The sequence below is a fragment of the Balaenoptera ricei genome, chromosome 2, assembly GCF_028023285.1.
Source record: "Balaenoptera ricei isolate mBalRic1 chromosome 2, mBalRic1.hap2, whole genome shotgun sequence".
Taxonomy (NCBI): Eukaryota; Metazoa; Chordata; class Mammalia; order Artiodactyla; family Balaenopteridae; genus Balaenoptera; species Balaenoptera ricei.
This window is the reverse complement of record NC_082640.1, coordinates 136,845,583-136,851,038: the sequence shown is the minus strand read 5'-3', so window position 1 is coordinate 136,851,038 and position 5,456 is coordinate 136,845,583.

Below are 5,456 nucleotides of genomic sequence, written 5' to 3'. Positions count from 1 at the left end.
AAAAGAGAGCATACAGCGTACTCATAATTCACATGTTATGCACTTATGGCTAAAAGGAAAAAGTGAGATTTTAACTTTTTTGAAAAAAAAATTACAAAAGCTTATACTTTTAGAAAAACACAGATGTTAATATAAGTATTATTTCTTGGCCAAGATTTAACAAGTAAAGTGACTAATGAGGAAAAACAGACTTTTAAGAGTTACTGTTATACTGTATAGGACAAAGAAATTATTTCTGGTGTCCAGGTATCTAAAAAGATCTTCTTTTAACCAATAAAACTTTCAAGGGCAAAATTAACAGAAAACAGAATACAGGTACACATTTTGCACACATGCTGCCCTGAATAGAACATGTAGATTAATCCATTGATCTCAATTTATGACTTTATAATAACTAGTTTGATGACACAGAACGGGGTCTGTTTTTTTTCCCTAGTGGTAAGGAAAAGAAATATTTTTGACTTGTTTTTCTGAGACTTTTTGTTGACAGCTGCTTAAGAAAAGAAAACAAGTAATAAAGGACTGATGAAAACTGTTACGAATGTAATATGAAGTATATATTATCTTGCTTCTACTAGGTACAGGTCTGTAGCTCAAAGGAGAGGACTTATCTGGAGATTTGCACTGAAAGTCATTTGTAGAAATGGTCCAGATGCTGAAGCATAAGTGGCATCTTTCTGGAAAACACTATAGTGTGAAAACAGAGAGGAGCCTAAGACAAATGACTTCCCAATTCTCTATCCAGATTTTTGGGAGAGTGACAATGCAAATTGTGCCCTCTGGGCTCTCTTGTGGGCTGGGTTCCTGATGGACTCAGCAAAAACAGCAGCTTCCACAAGAGATTTGAGGGCAGTAAGAGAGAAAATCCTGGGCATTTCTTTTGTAAAAAATTAATACACAGAAACCTCAATTAAATAGCGTCCGGAGACGGAAGGGGGCGCTCTCAGGCCCTGCAATGATAGCAGAGCCCAAGAGGAAGAAGAAAGACTCCTCTTCTTCCTGGCAACAACTCAGCCAATGAAAAGTCATGGACTCTTTGTTCATGATAGCCTTCCCAATTTCCTCCCCGCCCCCGCCCCCCCATAAAAGAGTTCTCCTTCCCTTGCTGTGGTGGGACTTGCACATGACTCATCATGGTTGCAGACCTTGAACTGCAATTGTATGTTAATCCTGAATAAAACCATTTATGCTGGAGATATAACTGGCAGTCTATTTTAGGTTAACATTTTGGTGGCTTGTACAGAGATCCAGAAAAGACCCCCTACGACTCAGGGGCTGGTGAAGAAACAGGTGCGTTATCCACACTGAGTCCATTGTCAATGCTTTTCTTGATGACCCTGGAGTTGGAAGGTACATCTTTCTCCTGGATCCGAGATAATGCTCTTTTTACATTTTGAAGCTCTGTAGGCTTTATTCAGGGTCTATCCCATGGTTTTGTCCTTCCTAGTTAAGGCCTTGTTCTGTATGCAAGTACTCATTTGGCCCTTTGGTCTGATTTGAAATCACTCTGTTCCAACTGGACTGGCTCTGCCTTTGGCCCATTCCTTTGGGAACACGGACTGTTTTATTGGAACTCAGCCGGCTCAGCCTTTGGCCCATCCCTGTAGAATAGGGGCTGTTCTATGGCGACTGAGCTGAGAAGCCTACAGCCTAGTTCTTTTTGGGACCAAGCTGCTCCCTTAGAACTGGCTAGTATTAAGCCTGCAGGTTGTTTGAGCTATTTGATGTGTTTTAATTGCAAGTTGCTTGAGCTATCTGAGGTGTTTAAACTGTTTTAACCTTAAGCTGTTTAGGCTCTTTGAAAATTATTCTTTTACTCTAGAGAAAAACCTTTGAGAAATGGGATCCCAGTTGTCTAAATATTTTGATAGTGCTCCCCTCCCCCGACAGGAACTCTGGTTGATTTTTATGTTTAAAATCCATGGTCCTTCCTTATGTGCATTTCTACCTAAAATGGACTGACCTAACCATAGGCAATTTAGAATATCAATGACTATTATGGATCTTTTGATATCCCCAAACTTACTTTTCTTAAAATGAATTGGACTATCATAGCTCTAACATTTCCTGAACTGAATGGAATACCTATTTTGATTGGTATTTCGAGGCTTCCAAATGTTATCAGGAGTCTAAAATTGCCTCTCTGCAAAATAAAATTTTAAGATGAACTGAGGGAAACAATTAAAAAAAGATGAAATGGCTTCCAAAACCTCATGCTCCTCTTCCTTGTCTTCTTTGTCTCAGGCTACACCTCCCTGACATCTTGTCTCTCTCTCTTTGTTCCTCCTGCTCTAGCCCTGCCTCTGGCACCACCTTCTTCCTTCCCGTCTATACCAACTATACCTCCTCTATACTCTCAGTTCCCCCGTACCAATGCTCCAGCAGACTTCCCTTTTCCTCTGAACTTGCCAGAACCTATTCCTTTAAAATTAAGTGTTCTGAGGATCCAGAGCCTAAATCCTTAATTTCTTATATTCCCTGGACTAAATCTGAACTGGGAGCCATAGTCAAAGTTTTCCCCAAAGTAACCAAAGATCCTCACAGATCAACCTGGTTTCTCTTACTTACATTAGCTGGTTCATATGCTTGTTGGGGAAGGCCAGGCCCAGCATTGGATAAAAACCACTTATTGGGAAAATCCTGAAAGGTCTCTAGTATAACAACTGGAGGACCAGCCTGCTAACTTACTGTATGGATCAGGCTTGAGCAATTGCTAGGTGACTTCACTGGGCAATTCCTAGGGCTTTTTCCAAAGCCTGTTCATTGGAACAAAATTCAGGCTTGCATAAACAAAAGTCTGATAAATCTGTTCATGATTGTTACAATTGACTTCAGATTGTTTTTAAAGAAAATTCTGATCTTCATTCAGATATCAATTCCACTGGGCGGCTTTTAACGCTATGTTTATTAATGGGATGAACTGGGACCTTTCCCACCTAGTAGAAAGAACCAGGATGGAATGGGAAACTATGTCCACTGCAGATTTAGTCCATCTGGTTAACTAGCTTTCTTGCACTCTAGATGAGTCACCTGTAAGGAAGACCACTAAAATTCTTAATCTTCAACTCCAGTTAGTGAAACCAAAACTCTCCTAGTTTCTGCTACTATTGCAAAGAGCTAGGACAAAGAGATCATTATAAACATAAGTGTTTTAGGCACCTTTAGCTCTCTAACCAGCCTTTCCAACAACCTCCCAATTATCGATGATGGAGCTCCGAGGAACTACAGGGGCTCTTCCCAATTTTCCCTCTTAATTGGCTTGGAGAAACATTTCTCCAGATTGGGGATGAGTCACTTTAGTCCCAATCGACACTGGTCCCACATTCTGGGTGCTCAATCCCACTACTATAAAGCAGCTCCCACTTGAGTACTAAAATAGTTCAAATAGTGGGGATCTCTAATGAACCTCAAAAGGTTCCTGTCTCTGAACCTATTCCCTTTTGTTTAGGCCCTTTGAGAAATATACACCCTTTTCTTCTTATTTCCTTTGCCTCCACCATTTATTAGTCCAAGACTTCTTAGAGAAGTATCATGCTGGAATTTCTTTTTCCCAAAACGGGGATGTAATTCTAGAATTTGATGGTAATCAAAGTAACCAAACAGGTGAATTAAATGACCCTTTGATATCTTTTATTTGCTCCATCTATGACGGCACTAGAGGTGATTCTGGAAACTTAGATCATTTGTCCCCCTTGAGTCAGCTCATATGGGCAACAACACATATGGGCAAAATCTCCAACTGATATTGGCAAAATTCACAGAGCACCCCCTATCAAAATTCAAATAGATCCCTCAAAACCCCTTTCCAGAATTAATCCCTACACTATTAGTAAAGAAGCCCTTCAAGGCGTAAAGGCATAAAGACCATAATAGAAGATTATAGGGCTCAAGGCCTCTCTGTCTCTTATACTAGTCCCTGTAAATCTTTCATTTTACTGGCAAGAAAACCTAAGGGCTGAGGGTGGAGGTTTGTTCATGACCTCTGACACTCTGTTATTATTATTCATTTATTATTATTAACGCCCCTTGATATTCTGTTGTTCCTGACCCTCATACATTACTAACATCCATTTCCACTGGAAGCAAATTCTTTATAATCGATTTATGCTGTGCATTCTTTAGTATTCCAGCTGATACAGCTAGTCAATACCATTTGGCCACCACTTGGGAAGAAAAACAATTCACCTGATCAGTAATGCCTCAGGATTTTATTGAGAGTCCTTATTTTTCACAAATACTGGAGGTTGATCGGGATGATATAAAGTTTCCTAGGGCTTCTATTTTGTTGCAACATGTGGATGATTTCCTTCTTTGTTTTCTTTTTCAAGTTTCCTCATAGGAAGACAGCATCCACTTGGTAAAGCTTTTAGCCTTAAAGAAACATTTGGTCGCCAAAGAAAAACTGCAGTTTGCCCAAACCCAGGTTCAATATTTTGGGCATCAGATATCAGAACAAGGGCTACATCTAGTCCCAGGTAGATTTCATGGCATCCTAAGTTTCCTAAAGCCCAAACCTAAGCACCAACTGTAAAGTTATCTTTAATCAGTTATTGCTGAAACTGGATTCCAAATTTCTCTCTTCTGGCTAAAGCTCTGTATGTTTTACTAAACAATAACAACCCCACCCCAATTTTATGTGAAGACCCACTTTAAGGCATTAAAGGAGAGTTTGATGAACCCACCTGCCCTTGGGCATCCCAATTATCAGATTCCCTTTTCCCTTTTTGTATATGAAAAGGAATGGGATGCCCTTGGGGGAACTCAGCCCAAAACATGGGGACTATCATTGACCCATAGGGTATTATAGACAGCAACTGGACCCTGTGGCATAGGGATACCCCCTTGTCTTAGAACCATTTCAACCACTGCCCTTTTGGTTAAAGCCACTGAGAAAATTGTTGTGGGATCCTATTTAACCATTTTTGTACCTCATGCAGTAGAAGCCCTCCTGAACTCTCATCACACTCAACATTTCTCAGTCGGCTGTCTCACCTCCTATGAAGACCTTTTGTTAACTGCTTCTCACATAACTCTTTTACACTGCAATAACCTTAGCCCTGCTACTCTTCTCCCCTCTGTCACCAACAAAGTCCTTCACAAATGCTTACTACTGACAGATGGCTCCTGAATCCTCATGATGGTCTGCAGGATTCTTTGAGTAACACTGACTTCTCATGGTTCACTGATGGTTCTTATTTAAAATGTGACAATGGCAAATATTGTGCTGAAGATATTATGACAACTTTTGATGCTGAGGCATCACCTTCACCTATGGTTACTTCAGCCCAACAGGTTACATTATAAGATTTTACACGGGTTTGTGTTTTAGCCAAAGACAAAACTGCCAATATTTATACTGACAGTAGATATGCTTTCAGAGTAGCTCATGATTTTGGAATGCTGTGGAAGCAACATGGCTACCTTATTTTCAGTGGAAGCAAAATAGAAATGGCCCC